Raw genomic sequence first — 18,315 nt, forward strand, 5'->3', positions numbered from 1 at the left:
GTAATATTAATCCTGCGCTTAGACAAGTTTTGTAAATCCTGAAGACAATTTCACGTTGAACAATCAAAGAACTAATAACAATTTAGTTGTCAATTATGTGCACATGTACAGTACATATTTTTGTAAACACTGAAGACTATTTCATCTTCAACAAACCTAATATAATGACAATTTTAAGTCCTCGATGCTAATGTATGCTTTTTACAAGTTAAAGACAATTATATCTTCAACATAGTTATCATGCAACGGCCGCGAGTCAATCCCCGGCTAGCAGAAGTGCTAACTTGACGACGAAATCGCTAAAAAGGCGGCGATGACAAACAGGAAGTGACATATTTACAGCATGGCGTCAGGCTAACCTTTTGATTTTTATTGTGTTTTATGCCTTTTTTTTTTTTTTTTTTTTTTTGCTCCGCACCTCCACCATAAAAGTGAGTTAAAGCTGCTTTTTATTGCTTGTTTGATCACCATGTTATCCCAGTGCCATCTGTCTGCTTCACTGCAGACAAATGCACATTATGACTCACTTGCTCACTTTAGCACAATGCAGCCTCACGTTGGATTAATAGCGAGTAGCGCCGCGCTACTCGCGCTCGACTTTCAACTGCTTCCGCTGCATGGACACGCGACATGGACGCTTCGGGTCCTTCAGTGGGGACTTAACCCACCTCCTCATACCACCACTTTCATGTGGTAATTATATAAACGATCAATACTATATATTCTATACTATGCATGCTGTGCCATGCACATCATCTCATCATTAGTGGTGGGCGGATATTATCGATACCGGGCTTGTTTATTTAGGTTGAAAAGGTGATGAAGGCACAATTTTAAGTTTATTTATTTTTTTTGTATTTGTAGTTTCTGAACAGTAAGCATTTGTTTACATTTCTTTTCCTATGATCACTTTGTGCGATTTGTTTAATTATGAATGTTTTGCTATGGTTGGAATATTTCTGGGAGGAAAAACGTTGAAAAAGTATTTTCTATTCATCAATAAACTTTTTCCTTTGTTTAAAAAGGAAAAGACACATAAAATTCAGTTTGAAATTTGATTGTGAATAAGCAATTCAATAATACAGCCACATGAATTAAAAAAATAATAATTAGATACTATAATTTTCCAAAATTATCTGTCGCTATCGCCGATACTGGCCCTGTATTTACTTGATATCAGATAGACACCAACATTTGCAGATTTCGCTGTAATATCGTGATACATTGCCGAATCGATTTTTTCAACACCCCTAGATGTAACAAAAACGGCAATATCGTGATATCACGATATTAAAACTGCCACAATATATTGTCATCGTGCCACGATATTAAAAGCAGCACATCTCAATATTAATATTAGAAATTGTGGGTTGTTTAGATGCATTGCTGTAATGTACAAAAGCACAATATTGTGTGATTTATGTTAATTTTTTTTAGTATGAGCTCTTTTTTTACATTATTGTGACCTTTTTTTTGTATCGCCAACCGCCCCACAATATCGTGATAATTATCGTATTGTGATGTTTGGATAATGATACATCTCTATTGTATCTCGAACCACTGTATACATCAGCGACAGTCAATTTCTAGTTGCTGAATAAAAAACGTCCACGACAGTGAATCAGTTTCGAAACGTGGGGTTCGAACCCGCAACCTAACACGTTCGACCATCCCCCATGGGATCCTCCGATGTGCTTCCAAAGGCTCGTTGGACTTTGACCATCCGGCCCGTAGAAAGCGCGGCTGTTAGCAATCAGGCGTCCGTGCCACATAACGAGACCGATATGTTCTCCGTGCCGCTTGTTGTCGCGGCGACGGCCGTGCGGTCGGCAACAAGATGGAGCACTCTGCGACGGCGGCGGCAACTCGGCCCGGGAGAAACAAAGTGCCGGGGCTCGTCGGCGTGCACAAATCTTGTCAATGGTAATTGATCGGCGCCGGTCAGCCGCACAGGACCCGGGACAAAATCAAGTGGCTTCTCCATAAAACAACGTCCAATATTGATGATGTTTCTGGGGGAACGAATGGCCTCGTACGCGTCGCACTTTTTGATGAATGTTTGTTATCGCCGCCGCCTCCTCGGCGTGACATGTCGCTCGGAGCCACCGCGACACTTCTCTGCATTTTGATTTCCCGGCAGCCCCGCCTGAGACTCGCTGATGTCATAAGAAAAAAAAGGAAAACATCATGCGAGAGATTGCTTTGCACGTCTTTCACGTCATACGTAGCTATAGAACAAAAGAAAAAAAAAGTCAGGATTTTGTAAACATTGACATGCTTTCATGAACATCAAAAACAATTGTGTCTTCCGTAAACCAAACATACAAGGTTTTATAAACCGAATAATCAACAATCGCCTTGCTGGTGTGCCCGCATTGTCCACCGGGAGGCAGTGTAATGCTGTTTTGCGAATACAAACGAAGAAGAATGGTACTTCTCATACTGTAAGTGTCATGTTTTGGTTTTGTGGGGGTGGGATTTTGTTTTCTTTTGGTGTTTTGGGTTGTTTGTCATGTGGTCCTTGTCTCTTCCCTTGTCCCGTTATGTCTAACCACGTCCACCTGAGTGTGTCTTCCCTTCCCAGTGTATCCACCAATCAGCTTCCCTTGCCACTTGTGTCTTGCCCAGCTGTGTCTAGTCATTGTCAATTAGCCTGTGTGTATTTAGTCACCTGTTTTCCATTCAGTTCTTGTTGAGTTATTGTTTCTGTTTCTGTTGTTGTCCCTGGGTTCCATGCCATGCCTTGTGTGTTTTCGACCTTGTTGTTTTAGTCACAGAGTACCTCGTTTGCCTTTTTGTTAATTAAACCCCTTTTTTTTAACTTGCATCCCTGCCTTGACCCGTTTTTGTTGCCCCCTGCATTTGGGTCCTCCCTCCAACACCCCCACATCGTGACAGTAAGATGCTGTTTTTATATAATTATTGATTGTTATTTTTGTAAATATTATTATTATTATTATTATTATTATCATTGTTATTATTATTATTATACCTGTATAATAATTATTATTATTGTTAATTGATCAATTCTCTAATTGATTATTATTATTATTATTATTATTATTAGTTTTATCATATATTATTGTGGATTTATGACCTGAGCAATATATCGTTAATTGTGGTATCATCATATCGTGGGATAATCGTTATCGTGAGCGTTGTATCGCATATCGTATCGTATCGTGAGGTAGCCAGAGGTTCCCACCCTTAATTATAAATATATATATATGAAAAAGATAAATATAAATTGAGGCTAATGCAAGCACGCATTGAGTTCCTCCACATATTGACTCACTTCACAAGCGTATTGCGTTCCCCTTCATCAGCGTGGATTTGAAACATAGAAAGGCCAAAACATGTCTTGTGAAAATTAAACTGCACTAAAAAAAAAACTAGCCACCAGAGGGCGCTAGAACTGCACAAATGGAAATCAACCCGACTTTTTAAACAGATGCGCTGCTTTTTAATATCGTGACGTGACAACGACAACGACATATTGTGGCAGTTTTAACATCACGATATTGTCGTTATCGATACATCTCGAGCGTGTGTGCAGAATCATGACAAACAAGTGTACTTGTTTTGCATGTCAAATCCCAAAAGTAACTGTTTGATGTGTCAGCATCTCTCCGTCTTTGTGAAAAACAAACTCGTGGCCTCCTTTTCATTGTCTCTTTAAACTTGCATACCCCGCCAGCCCTCGTGACCCCCCCCCCCCCCCCCCCCAACACTGCTCGACTCGCTCAAGTGTCTAAAAGCCGACGTGGTCACGATGGCTTTGTGCGTTTGTCAGTTGTCGCTCTACTTACGACCACCAAACAACTTGTGATGAATGTTGGAGAGGACAGGACATGTTTTCTCTGATGGGTGCTGTTTTTTTTTTTTTTTGGGGGGGGGGGGGGGGGCGGGGACACACACACCCCGATTATGACAAACACACACGCTGACAGTTCTCGTCTGCCTCATGCGAGCCAAACAAACGCATCAGAAGGATCAACATCAATTATTCAAAACGTCGGCTGCACTAAAGTGTGTTTTGGTGTGGGCGTGCGTTTGTGTACGCGGGCGTGCGTGCATGCGTGGCGCACGGGGTGGGGCGGGGCAGGCGAAGGTGGGCGGCGGTCAAACAAGTCCCTGAAGGTTAGGCCCATTTGGCGAGCGAAGCGGGGCTAAACGTGGCGAGAGGCGATACATGGCGAGAGGCCAGTTTTTGCTCCCGTCTGTTTTACTGGATTTTGACTGATTTCGCAAGGCCCTCAGAATATTGTTATGTTGCTATAAAAACATGAAACCTAGCAAAAGGAAAGATTAGTGTCTCTTATTTCATTAGAAAAAAAAAGTATATTTATACCTGTTTCCATCATTATTCACAAATCTGTTTAAAACTGTGAGGAAAACGCCTGGTTGCAACATGGCCCTGATTGATCTCTTAAACTTTGCTGCCACCTGCTGGCCGTTTTTGCAATAACTACAATTGCTTCAACCGTTCTCTTCAGTTCAGACGCTGCGTCAAAGCCTTCTGTATGTTCTAACATAAAAAAAAAATATTTAAAATTAGGGATGGGCGAGTACCGATACCAGGTATCGATATCGGGCCGATACCAGCCTTTTTTCAAGTGCTCGAGTACTCGTGACGCAGACGAGTACAAGCGAGCGACGGCATAAGTGAGTCCTCCTTACCTGTAAGTGGCGCTAGCTTGCAGCAGTTTTTCACCAAAAATTCACCGGTTTGGAAATACTTCAAAATTGTCAATCTTAAACTAAAAGAGCATTTTTGTGTTTTATTTTGAGCGTTAAGACTATTGAAGAGTGACTGTGCTGTTTTGTTGTTGTTGTTGTTGTTGTCAAAATTAAAGGAAATATATTTGTTTAAAAATATCTTTTAGTGATTTTTTTTTTTTATTTGTCAAAATGTACTACTGGTATCGGCAGTTGGTATCGGTATCGGTGAGTACTGAGGGTCTGAGTATCGGTATCGGTCTGAAAAAAAGTGGTTTCGAACATCCCTATTTAAAATAGAATGTATTTATACGTTTTTGGGAGCAAATGAGTTTAAAAAAAAAAAAAAAAAATTTATATTTCCAAAAAAAAGCATACATTAGGTTATTAGAAGAATCAATTGTTGCTTGTTGTATGCAAAAAGATGCAAATTCCGGATGCAATACGATTTACAATAGACGAATAATACAACCACTTGTCGGCATCTTGACCTTTTCCACTTTTCACCGCAGACACAAAGAGAAGTGGCAAGTTGTGTGCGCGTGCGCGCGTGTTTATGCGCGTGCATGTAGTAACGCGCATGCGTGTCGTACTCATTTGTGTTTGCGCGATAATCTGCCAAGTAGAGTGAGAAGACGAGGCAGCTAATGGACTCCAAAAGGCCGAGTGCTTGTCACACAAACATTTCTGCTGTCACAGCACTTTATCACAGGTAACACAATGACGCGCGCGCGTCCCAGAGCAGCCATTTGTCGTCTTTTTCGCCGAGAGTGTCTGGGACGGGAGCGAGGAACAAAAGAGGAAGCGACAGCCAGAGAGGACACTTGTGTTTTCACTCTTGTTGCGGCAAACCTCATGTGACACGCTGGGAAAACACACGCACACGCACAAGCAAAAGAAGGGGGGGGGGGGGGGGGGGGGCAGTGACTGTCAACGTGAACGGAAGCTACCGGAAGAGTGGTCAGGAAAAAAAAAAAAAAAAAAAAAGAAAAGCACATGCCACATGATGATGTGTAGAGTTTTATTTTTACAACAGGGGGGGGAAAAAAAGCAACATCTTTAATGACTGTCTTTGCGTGTGTGTTTTGATGCTTGACAATATTCAAAGTATAATTAATATGTCAAGATATTGACAAGTATTGGGGCCTCACTCCAGGTCATAAACGTCTGAGACTACATCAGTCTGTTTATGAGGGAAATCAAATTGTAGATTTTAAAATTTTATTTTATTTGTTTATTTATTGATGTGAAACTAATTTGAACATTATGAGTGATATTTTTTTTTCTTTACTAGAAAGTTGTATATATTTTTTTTAAATGTTTTTGTAATTTTGAGAAAAAATGTGTTTAGAGAATTTCATCTTCCCCCCCCCCCCCCATTTATTTTCTTTAGAAAAAAAGCAGTTTAAAATTTTGAGATGTGATTTAAAAAAAAAGAATAATTGCAAGATTTTTTTTCTATATTTCTGAGAAAAAATGGGATATATATGACAAAAGTTAAATTTGAATTTCTTTTTCTAGGTTAAAATAAAAAAAAGAATCAATTTGTGGAAAAAAAGTGCTATTGTGTAACACTGCTTTTTTGTTTGTTTGTTTGTTTTAGAAAAGACACACATGGGTAACCTTGCTCTCTCAAGATGAAATGTTTTTGTAATTTTGAGAAAAAATATATTTAGAGAACATCTTTTTTCCCCCCATTTATTTTCTTTAGAAAAAAAAAACAGCTACATACGTCTGAGATGTGATTTAAAAAAAATTGCAATTTTCTTTTTTTTTTAAATATTTCTGAGAAAAAAGGGGATATATATGACAAAAGTTAAAGTTGAATTTCTTTTTCAAGGTTAAAATAAAAAAGAATCAATTTGTGGAAAAAAGTCAGCTGATCAGTTAGTTTTGTTGTTGTTCATCAATTGTTCGTAAACGTCTTGGGCAAGTTAGTTGGTCAGTCAGTTTTTTGGTTAGTTGTTGGATGGATTGTTTTGGTTGATTTTTTTTTGGTAGCTTGTTAGCGTGATTGTTGTTGTTTTTTTCAATTTGTCATTTAGTCAGTTGTTTATATAGCTGGTCAGTTAGTTTTGTTGTCTTTCGGATGGTTTGGTAGCTTTTGCTTTTTAACCATTAATTTTGTTTTTTTAATGGCTCCCTTTCCACCCCACCCATGAGCCTTTATCACACGCTCATACTCGCGCCGCCTCCGTGCACGGCTGAGCTAATTGAGCATCGAAATAAAGTCATTCATCACGGCTGTTTGTGTGAAGACGGACACGTCCAGAGAGGTGATGTTCATCAAATTAGCCCCCCTCCTTCCTCCCTTTTTCTTCCCTTAATCGCCACTTGCACTTTATTTTGCTGAGCGTGCAGATTGAGGCAAGGTTAGCCCCCCCCCCGCGCCGCCGCGTACGCACACACGCTCATCGGGATTTTGCATGGAGGACTTCCAGCGTGCATTCATCAAAAATAATGAATCAAATGATCAGTGCGACGACGACGACGACGACGACGCACGCGCGCGTATATGCACGATAAACAGGCGGCGACGGTATTTCATCAACAACACCGTGCTGATCAATTGGTTAGCGGCGCCTTGGTCAACGCTAACAACATCCCTCGTGACCGCCCATTTATTGAGAACAGCCCAACCCGCCTCCCACTTCCACAATCGCGCTCACTTGATGCGCTCGACTTTTCACGCACTTCATTTGGATCGCTAGCTAATACTAATACTTTGCCCCAGAGAAAATAATAAAACAGCTGTTAATTCGTTTTGGAGTTGTTTTCGAATGGAGTTGTCAGAAAGCTGGTTTGTAATCTATTCATAAAGTTTGACTGACCTATCGGACTGTTTTGTTGACATTCCCTTTAGCGCGGCACCATCTAATGGATGCATAACGTAACCCCAGCCTTATATATGGAAAAAGTTTGAAAATATGTCATTCATTGAAGGTGCGCCTTATAATGCGGTGCGCCCTATAGTGCGGAAAATACGGTAATGAACTCATTTGCTCCCGATAATGTATAAATACATTTTTTTTATGTTTTAAGTGTCCCAAAGACGTATTTATACGTTTGTTTGTTTGTTTTTTATGCTAAAGCATACAGAAGGCTTTGATGCAGCCTCTCAACTGCAAAGAACGGTTACAGAAATGGTAGTTATTACACAAACGGCCAGCAGGTGGCAGCAGAGCAAAGGAGATCAACCAGGGCCAGCTCGAAAAAAATAGATTTGTGAAAACTGATGAAACTTAGCTCTCTTCTAATGCTAATTGCTGCAAAACGGTAACAGACAGAAACATACTTTTTTTCTCTGATGAAAGAAGAGACTTTCATCTTTCTTTTGGTAGGTTCCATGCTTTTATAGCAAATGAACACAATATTCTGTGGGCCTTGCAAAATCGGTCAAAATTCAGTAAAACAGCCGGGAGCGAACGGGATTGCGCAATGTGAAAATGGCTGCCAGTGAATGAGTTAATATGGTCAGTTTGTCTGTCAGTTGTTAGGCTAATCGTCAATTGGTTGTTTGTTTAGTTGAAACTTTAGTCCGTAGTTTAGTTTGTTAGGCGGTTGGCTAGCTTATTTTGAGGACACTGCCACCTACAGAACTGGAGTGGAATATGCATCGCGGCATTTTTAATGAGATAGCATTGAAAAAAGCTAGTTTTGTTTGGACGTGTAACTGTATCACATGAGCGTGTTCATTAGATGTGCTTGTTCATAATCATTGACTGAAGGCAAATGATGTGCTGTCATGAAACATACGCACACGCACTCGTGTCTACATGAGAGCTTTAAGTATCAATCAGACATGACATAGTTGAAGCGAGGCTGTGACACGAGGCCAGGAGGCTTTATCTTTATAATGCGTGCGTGCACGTGCGCACACGCACAGGTGGGCGCACGTGCGTGTGTGTGTGTTAAAGTATGACAATGTGTTGAATGGCCGCTGGCGGTCCGAATAGATGAATAGCAAGCAGCTAGCGTCTCATCCTGCATCCCTGCGGATGCCCGCCGGCGACCACACACGTGCGCGGCACACGCACCCACGCGCGCACACACCATGCTAGCATTAAGGAGCATTCAGAGGCGTAAACGTGGTGAAGTTTAGTTCGTAAGTTGCTCGCTCATTCACGACATTAACTGCTATACTTTACCGACAGATAGTGAGTTGGATTAGTTTGTTAAAACAATTGTTTTGTTGCATAGTTTGTTTGTCCATCCATCCATCCATTTTCTTAACAGCTTACTCCTCACAAGGGTCGCGGGGGTGCAGGAGCCTATCCCAGCTGGCTTCGGCCAGTACACCCTGAACTGGTTGCCAGCCAATCGCAGGGCACACAGACACGAACAACCGTCCGCACTCACAAGCACACCTGCCAAGCATGTCTCTGGAATGTGGGAGGAGACCGGAGTACCCGGAGAAGACCCACGCGGGCACGGGGAGAACATGCAAACTCCACCCAGGAAGGTCCGAGCCTGGACTCGATCTTGCGCCATATAGTTTGATATTATGTGATTAGTTGTTGACCCTTGTTGGTTGGTTAACTGCTTTATGTTGGGTTCTTTAGTTAGTTGTAAGGTCAGCTTTTTATTAGTTAGTTAATTACTTAATTAGTTGTTTAGTTTGTTTGTTAGTAGGTTGTTTAGTTGATCCATTTTTAGTTAGGTTGTTTGTCGTCAGTCAGCTCGTCAAACTGCTTGTTTGGTTCATTAGTTTTGACGTTAGTTAGAATGCTAGCATTATATTTCAATAGTTACTTAATTACTTTGTTTTGGTTAGTTTGTTAATTTGTTTAATTCGTTTAGTTCCTTTGTTTTAATGAATTTAGTTCATGCTTTTTAGTTCGCTTTTATTATTTTATTAGTAAGTTAGGGTGTTCGATTCATTTTTTGCATCATTTAGTTAGTTAGCTAACTTCTTGCTTGTTTGGTTTATTCATTCTTACGTTCGTTTTAAAGTTAGCTTTTTATTATTTAGCTAATGACTTGTTTTGTTGGTTAGTTAGCTAAATGCCTGCTTCTTTGGTTCATTTGTTAAGTTAGTTTGCAAGGTCAGCTTTTTTTTAGTTAATTATTCAGTTGGCTTTTAGGTTGTGTGATTAGTTTTTGTTTTTAAATCCATTAGTTAGTTACATATATTAAATTAGTTGTATAGTTCATCCATTTTTGCTTAGTTAGCTGGTATGATAACTAAGAATACCACACATCTACGTTTAATAACGTTTGTAAGATGGGAAAATGTCATTCCTTCTTTTTCTATGTTGACAATCGGTAGGTCATTGCGGAAAGGTTGTTTTGTGTGTAAAAGTTTTCACTTTCCTTGGTGGCGTGAAAGTGTCATCCTGAGTTGTGTGAAATTATTCCGTGGCCTCAGGTTAAGTCGGACTTTTTCCGGGCGACCTTGTCATTGACGCGCTCTTCTTGCTGCTCTTTTCCCTTTTATCGGCTCGCATTCTTATTTTTTTTGCTGCGTCCTGCGCTTATCGCCGCGCTTTCTCAAGGCCCCAGCGCGCGTGCGCACACACAAACAGAAATTCTTGGAGCAGTTTGTGGAAATAACAACAAACGTCAACACTGCAATGCTTTCCCAACACCCATTTGTCATTCTTTCGAACTTCCAACCAACGTAAACAACGTAAAGTAACTTCTAGGCTTCATTTTGCTCTTTGTCTTTTTTTAAATGCTTTCTATGTTGTGTAACCAGACGTTCACCAACCAGGTTATTATAACATAAGCTGTTGGCGTATTTCCTTGCCTTTTGTTTGTCTTTGGTCAAGTTCCAACAGGTGTTGTTGCTGTTGTTTTTATTTGTTGTCTCATTTTGCCGTCTAATGTTGCCTTTTGTGCTCGTTCCTCCTCATGTTGTCCCAAGCAGGTTTGTTGTTTGCTTTTCTGTTACGATTTACGTTGTACGTCGTTTCGACGTTACGGCGCCCGTGACTCACCCGTAGCATCTCCTTTTTTATTCATTTCCCACATTAATCACACAATTTTAAAGTTATTTAAAGTTGTGTTGTTGTTGTTGTTGTTGTTGTTGTTGTTACCTCCAGCAACGGACATTCATCAAGCAGGTCGACTGTGCAGAAACACGAAATAATTGGTTCCGACTCTTCCTGGTCGTGCAAATATGTTTTTTTTTTAAATTTACTGTACCAAAGTATTTGGATGAAAATATTGACTTTAACGGTTAAAATCCGACTAAAGTCGACATTTGGGTTACATCGCCCGCATAGGAGACGGAACTCTGCCGTAACTCGAGGACTTCCTGCAAATAAGTCCATCAAGCATCACCCCCGTTTTCAACTGGCTCATTTTGACTTTTGTTTATTTATTTATTTATTTATTTACCATGAGTGTAACATGTTTTTTTTTTTTTTCACTTTTGTTTCTTCTTTATGATCCCCATGTTCCAGTCGGCATTGTTGCCATTTTAATCTCTCTTTGTCCGTCTCATCAAAACGACAATAAATGTCCTTCCAAACAAGTGAATAAAATTTGCTGGATGGAAAAAAAAAAATCTGTTACGAACATGGACTCGAAATACAACTCTTGAGCGTCATTTTTGTCCATCTCCTGCCTCGTCTTCTTTGGCCCACTGCCTTCCTCCTCCTCTTCCTCCTCCTCCTCCTCGTGGCGGTGGCGGCGCTAGTTTTTTAAGTTCAGCCAGCGAGAGCATGTCTTCATTAGCTGCATTAACATTCACAGGCTGTAGTAAATTCTGACAGTGAAAAGGTCCCCGTAACCTTTAGTTGTGCGCAAATTTACTTCCCCAGAAAATTACAGCTGGCACCGTCTTAATTAATGCGGCTTCTCTTCCCGCGGACGCCGGCAGCCTGTCAGCGGGCCGAGTAGAAGAGCAAGTGAAATGGAGAAGAAGAAGAAATCAGCGCGAGAAAAGAATAAGAGGGGGGGGGGATGTCTGAGTTGACTAAACGGGTGGCGGGAGGCGTAGCGGATTGGCCTGGGAATGGAAGCCGGCCGGCCGGCGGTTTGTGTTTGCTAAGTATGTTGAAATCTATACCATCGCCCGCTTTGGCCGCTCTTTGTCATCCGAGCGGGGGGGGGATAATAGCGGGGGTTGAAAAAACTAATACATATTTTATCCCGGGCTATCTCCCGGGTGCAGATGTTGCTTGGTTGCAGGCCCTCGGAGGACGAAAATCAGCTAAAGAAGGAAGCACAAATCCATCTTGGCGCTAACGGCGCTATCCTGATGCAAAAACAAAACAAAACACAAAACAAGCGCGCCTTCGTAACACAACACTCCCGTGCAAACGGGAACAAGAACGTGAAAGCCGGTCACAGTCGCGGGTGACGTCGCACTCAAAACATGTACACAAACTGCTTAGAACAGCAAGAGTGTCGAATTTTCATGATCAAAGTGGACATTGGAACGATAGCAATGACACAAAACTGTCATTGCAATCAGTCGGTGATGATATGTGGATTGTGTATGGAACGTGACTAGCATAAGTAATGGAACATAAATAACGAATAATGCGTTTACGTAGCGCGAGTAGCTAACATAACCGGCGTAAGTAACAAGTAAAGTAGGTAAACATCACGTTGGCCAAAATCATTTGGAATTTGTATAAATAACAGAAATACATTTACCAAATTTTGACATAGGAGGTTTCGGTTACTATTACGCCGTACATTAACATAACATTATGTTACAAACATGCCTGTGTAACATTATATTGACAATGTAAGTTGTTGAACAACTGCAAACACATTCATGTTCTCATTTTGCACATTTTTTTCCCCAGTTTGCTTCTTCTTTTTTTTTTGAGAGAGAGAGAGAGAGCTCAGTATTGTTCATTCAACGGTCTTACCGATTCAACATATTATCATTGCTCTCTTTTTTGTGCGTGTACATGCGTGCGTGAGTTTGTGCTCATTAATTCACCTGAAACCTAATAAAGATCCCATACCCTTCACCTTAAGCGGATACTTCAAAGTCTCGCCAGAGTGGTGACGTTCAGGAGGTCGGGAGACCAGAGGAAAGATCAAAGGAAGGAAAGATGAAGCAAAATGAAATCTAGTTTGCTTCTTAAGAATTGGTCAAAACAAAACCGTGTCTGTTTTCTTAAAAACATTCTGTGACAGCCCCGCTACAACATTTTCAGATTCATCAATCGTGACGTGAGTCGCTGTGACCTTTCGACTTGCTATGGCCTTCCTATCCATTTGCAATCTTAGCAGTCAAAAGACCATACGTATGAGGAATACGTTGTTTAGGTTATGCATGGGTACGGCGAAGGCAGTTGAAGAACGAGTAACCATTTTTGGATACATTAGATGCCGTGTACTCCATCTTCTCGGCATCATTAAATCGTCCAACTAGGAAAATAGTCTTCTGCTAGTTAACGTTAGTATACGGTAGCGAGCATTCAAGCTCAAAGAAGCGGCAGAGGTTCGCTCGGAACCTTCCGAGTGGCGCCGACCGATCTCCTCGCCGGGTTAGATGATCTTCCCGCAGATGCGTCTCACTCCATCTCGGCTAATTAGCGCAGCCGGCGGCGGCGGCGGCGGCCACATTGATGGCCAAATGTCAGCCGCCGTCTCCAGTCGCTCGCTAATTGCCCGAATCAGAAGACCACGACACGTTCCGAGCCCCCCCAAACGCATCTACAAGTCAAATTGTCCGGGAGGGGACAACAATCCTCTTGCCGAGTGGCCACTCCGGACTTTTGACTTCCGACTTGTTTTCGTTAGCTTCAAAACGGCGCAATGCAGTTTGCTTGTCCGAGTTCTCAAGGAAGTCCAAACTCGACAACTCGGCAACGGTAATCAAATGACCTTTTTTTTGGGTCATTAATGGCGAATCTCTGCCTTCAAGCCACTCATACGTTTATCCTTTGAACTGATCGGTCTCGTGATGGTTGAAATGTCAGCATTTTTTGCAAATAGAGGTAAGAAGACGGTCTTGATTGTACACAACCTCTTTTCGCGAGTCATTAAAGTTGTCTTCCATTCTCCATGCAGTCATAATAACGGAACTATTGATGTCCCGATCATATTTTTTTGGACCCGAGTCACCTCCTTTTGAGATCGTCCCGATCCGATACCTTAGCATTTTATTAAGGATAATTTTATTTAATTATTTATTTTTAACAAAACCACCCCTTATTTTGTATACTCACTGAAAATGTTTGTTTTGTTCTTGTTTTACTAAACTTATTCTTTACTGCATGACCAATTTTTGTTCCACATTTGACTACACCAATGCTTGTTTTAAAGTGCTTTATGAATAAAGTTGTGTTGACTAAAATCTCATTGATGGGTAGATAGTAAAGCGTCTACAATCTGTCTGGTATTATCGTTGGTCCAAATTAGCAATCTCTAAAAATCTCGAGCACGGGTGCATCATTTAAAGGCTCCCTTGAGACTATTCGCATGTCTACCAAATTTCATGTTCATTATTCAAACTGGTTTCATGGTCTTACGATTCAAAGAAACTACGAGAGAGCACAATTTCAAAATGGATCCTTAAAACAAAAATGGCTAACTTCCTGTGCCTTTTCTGTCATGGCTTATTGAGACTTTTTTTTTTTTTTTTTTTTTGTGGCTCTATTCACGATGGACGCGTCTTGCAAATTTCATGTTGCTTAAATGAAAGCGGCTTCGGGGGGGCTGAATTTTCCAAAATATGCTCCTGATTAAAGGGACAAATTGCCCTTCAGTGTCCCCCCCCCCATGTTGATTGTCTGTAGCGCGGCGGACCCTCCCGATAACGAGACGTCAGTTTTTTTCCTCTCAGGTTTGTGGAAGGCGCGTGCCAACGTTTGTCATTTAAGCGTCTGCCAGCGTGAGAGCAGCAAGATGCTGCCAATTAGCGGCGGCGGACATCGCTAACAAGGTGGCGGGGAAGAAAAAAAAAAAAGAGGCGGCGGCCTGGACAAACAACGCTCGGGCCCTCGTAATGAGAGGCCCTCGTTTTAGTCACGCTCTGACACAAATATGTTGACTTGACTTTCATTGGCCACACAAAGGAAAACTTTTCCAAAGACTTGTCAACATGCACGTTGACGTCAAATGTCTTCAAATCCCAACAGGAAGTCATTTTGTAACATACTGTAGGGGGTGCTGTTGTCCATCATCCTATGCATTTATCACAAACATGAGCTCAGACCTTGTGGGGCTGATTCGGTAGAATTTTCGGTTTTATGGCGAGTATCTAAGGCTGTTTGAAAGCGTTATATAAATAAAGATGACTTGACTTGACTTGACTTGACTCGACTCAACTTGACTTGCTTTTAGAGGCTGAATTTTTCAAAACCTTCACAAGAGTCTGACCTGACAAGTTTGTGTATACAGAAGGGACCGGAATGACTGGAAATGGACCTTAATTTAGTCACTCCCAAAAACGTATAAATACGTTCTATTTTAAATGTATTTTGTGTACCAAAGACATATTTAGGTTTTTTATTTAGCATACAGAAGGCTTTGATGCCGCCTCTCAACTGCTGAGAATGTGAAAAAAGATTGTAGTAATTACAAAAACGGCAAGCAAGTGGCAGCAGAGTATAAGAGATCAAAACCAGGGCCAAGGAGTCTGACCTGGCAAGTTTGTGTATACAGAAGGGACCGGAATGACTGGAAATGGGCCTTAACTCATTTGCTCCCAAAAACGTATAAATACGTTCTAGTTTAACTGTATTAAGTGTCCCAAAGACGTATTTATACGTTTTATTTTTTGTTTTTTATGCTAGAGCATACAGAAGGCTTCGATGCAGCCTCTCAAAAGCTGAGAACAAGTGAAAAAAAAAATGCTAGTAATTACAAAAACGGCCAGCAGGTGGCAGCAGAGTATAAGAGATCAAAACCAGGGCCGATTTCCCCACAATTCTACGCAGATTTGTGGATAATGATGAAACTAGGCTATATTCTAATGCTAATTGCTGCAAAATGGAAACAGGTAGAAAAAATACTTTTTTTTTTTCTTGATAAAAGAAGAGACTCTAATCTTTCTTTTGGTAGGTTCCATGTTTTTATTGCAATAGAACACAATATTCTGTGGGCCAAAATCTAGTAAAATAGCCGGGAGTAATCAAAACATTTGTGGTATAAAAGCAATTCTCGTTTGTCTTTTGAAGGGCCTAAAGCAGAAGTGCCCAAGTCCGGTCCTCAAGATCCAGCCTGTTTTCCACTGTCTCCCTGCTCCAACGCAGCTGAATCCAATGATCAAGCTCGTCAGCGAGCTTTGCGGAAGCCTGCCAATGATCCAGATGATAAAATCACAAACTTCCTGTTTCTCTTCAGGTAAGCTTCTTTGAGACATTTTGTTACGCGTCTATTGATGATAAACACGTCGACCAAATTGCTTGAAAGTGAAATTTGGTTTCAGGTTCGGAGTTTTCAAAACATTTGTGGAAAGGCAACCAAAATACATTTTGGCCCAATTCAATCCAAAATGTCCGACTTCCTGTTTCCTTTTAAGCTTCTTCAGACTTTTTGTGAGTCTACTCATGATGGACATGGCATTTTTTTTTTTTTTTTTTTTTGCTGCTAAATTAAATATATATAAAAAAATGTTACAGGCCATGTTAGAGAGCCAATGAACGTCGGCCACCATCCGCTTATTATACACTTTTTATAATTTAATGCAACATAAATTATGCGAGTGTTTCTGTTTTTTGTTTTTTTGTTTTTTTTGTTTCACATCCTTTTTTAATGGCTTCTTTCAGCCAAAGCCCACCATTTATAAATCTTTCCTGCTGAAATTCATACGATTTAGTCGTGTAAAAAAAAAAAAAAAAAGTTATTAATAGACATACTGGCGGAGGTGACCATTCATAAATCTACTTGAATAATTTAAGAGGGGCCGTGGACAGAAAAAAAAAGAAAAAAAAAGAAAAAAAAAAAGAAACTGGGAGAATATAGAAAGAAAGGAACCTGGAGGTGTGTGCGTGTGTGTGTGTGTGTGCGCGGTGGGGTCTTCGGTGTTAACTTGCTGCCCAATTTGATCAATCGCTCGCGTCCGGCCTCTTCACTCACAAAATTGCAAATGGGAATCTTCAAATCTGGAGCCGTTTATCATTACAGGTAAGAGCGTGTGCGCGTGCACGTGCACGTGTGTCTGTTATATCGCGTGTTGCAGGTGCATAAATGTGTTTGCATTTGAATGAGAAGGGGCAGGTTACATAAAGTCGCGCATAATTGCTGTATGGTACATGTACGATAGTATAACCTTAAATGTTCGTCTTATCCAAAAAGACATGTTGGACATCTCTTCATTTTTTTTCTTCTGGGCTGGGAATCTTTGACTGCCTCACGATTTGATTCGATTATGATTTTTGGGGGGGAAATCGACAAAAAAAAAAAAAAAAAAATGAAAATGTATGTTTTCAAAAAATAAGAAAATTGTAACAAAAAGTGGTCAAAAAGAGTGGAATGGCAAAAAAAAAGCATAATTAAAAACGTTCTTTTTTAAATTATTTTTTAAAATGAGTACAATTTTACAAGAATAATTAAAAAGCGAGTGAAAACTGAGTGAGTTGCTAAAGTAGAATCAAAATTTTTAAAGAAATTTAACAATTTGCTATGAAAAAAAAAAAAAGAGTATAAATGGTTTTAAAAAAGGGTTTTGAAAAATGCTCAGATTTGTGAAAAAGGCTAACATAAATCAAAAATCATCGGGGGAGGGGAAAGAAAAAAAAATGAAAATGATTTGTTTTAAAAATGTGAAATCTGTAACAAAAAGTGGTCAAAAAGAGTGAAATGGAAAAAAAATTAAAAAAAACTTACAGCTGACTTAATTAATTTGAAATGACTGTAAAGTGTGAAAATTGTGTGAAACTTTTTTTTTTTTTTTGGGTGAACAATCCGTGGAAATCGTATTTGTGAATTGTGAGCATGTTTGTGTGTGCGCGTGTTGACACTCCAGATACACAAAGTGGCGCTGAGTGAAGCTATTATCTGCTTTGTTGAGCAAAGCGTCATTTCCATGAAGCAGAGGAGCTCGTGGTTGGGGTTGGGGGGGGGCGTTGTTGGCCCATGGGGGTAACGTGGAACTTGTATCCCCCCCCTACGCCTCCACCGGCCTCTCTCGTTGCGACGCAGCCAGTCGATGATGATACGTTGCAAAAGTCCAGCATTAAAGTGTGATAGATGAAGAGCGGAGGGCATTCATACAAATCAATGAGTGTAGCGTCGGTGTCATTAGCCGCCGCCGCTAGCCGCCATAAATCACGCCGCGATAGGCTGTCGCGCCGGGACCGACCCACCTGAGGCGGATGGGGCGGTGGGGGACAGGGGAGACCGGTGGGTGTTTTTGAAACGACGATGATGATTCAGCAGATAGCAATTAGCGCGTAGTTAGCCACACCCGAAAGTGCTGAACGGAAGTGCTCGTTCTCGCCGCATGAAGTGCTCACACGCAACAGCCTCAAACTGACTGAGAACCTTCGGGAACATTTCTGCTTCATTTTATAGATGAGCAAATGATTGTCACGATCTACTCCAGCCTGACTCGCTAATGCTAATTAGCGCTCTACTCGCGGCACTTTTATCCCTCAAAATAACGGCTATTCATACAAAACGCTTCAGGAATGTATACAGAGAAGCTTCTTAACGTGACGAACCGGCATAGGCTCTTCC

General features: G+C 40.9%; 1 long non-coding RNA gene across 2 annotated transcripts in view; it reads left to right on the forward strand.

The window, feature by feature from the left end:
• LOC144018121 (uncharacterized) overlaps positions 1–18,315 on the forward strand; it is an 85,316-nt gene that overhangs the window by 9,800 nt on the left and 57,201 nt on the right. Inside the window, exons 1-2 of one of the 2 annotated variants that reach the window (XR_013283347.1) lie at positions 2,752–2,897; positions 15,813–15,978. This is a non-coding gene — a long non-coding RNA (uncharacterized LOC144018121). Of the gene's footprint in view, positions 1–2,751; positions 2,898–15,812; positions 15,979–18,315 lie in introns of those variants that run through there. The other variant, XR_013283346.1, reaches the window with a different exon arrangement.

The sequence above is a fragment of the Festucalex cinctus genome, chromosome 4 (genome assembly GCF_051991245.1).
Source record: "Festucalex cinctus isolate MCC-2025b chromosome 4, RoL_Fcin_1.0, whole genome shotgun sequence".
NCBI lineage: Eukaryota > Metazoa > Chordata > Actinopteri > Syngnathiformes > Syngnathidae > Festucalex > Festucalex cinctus.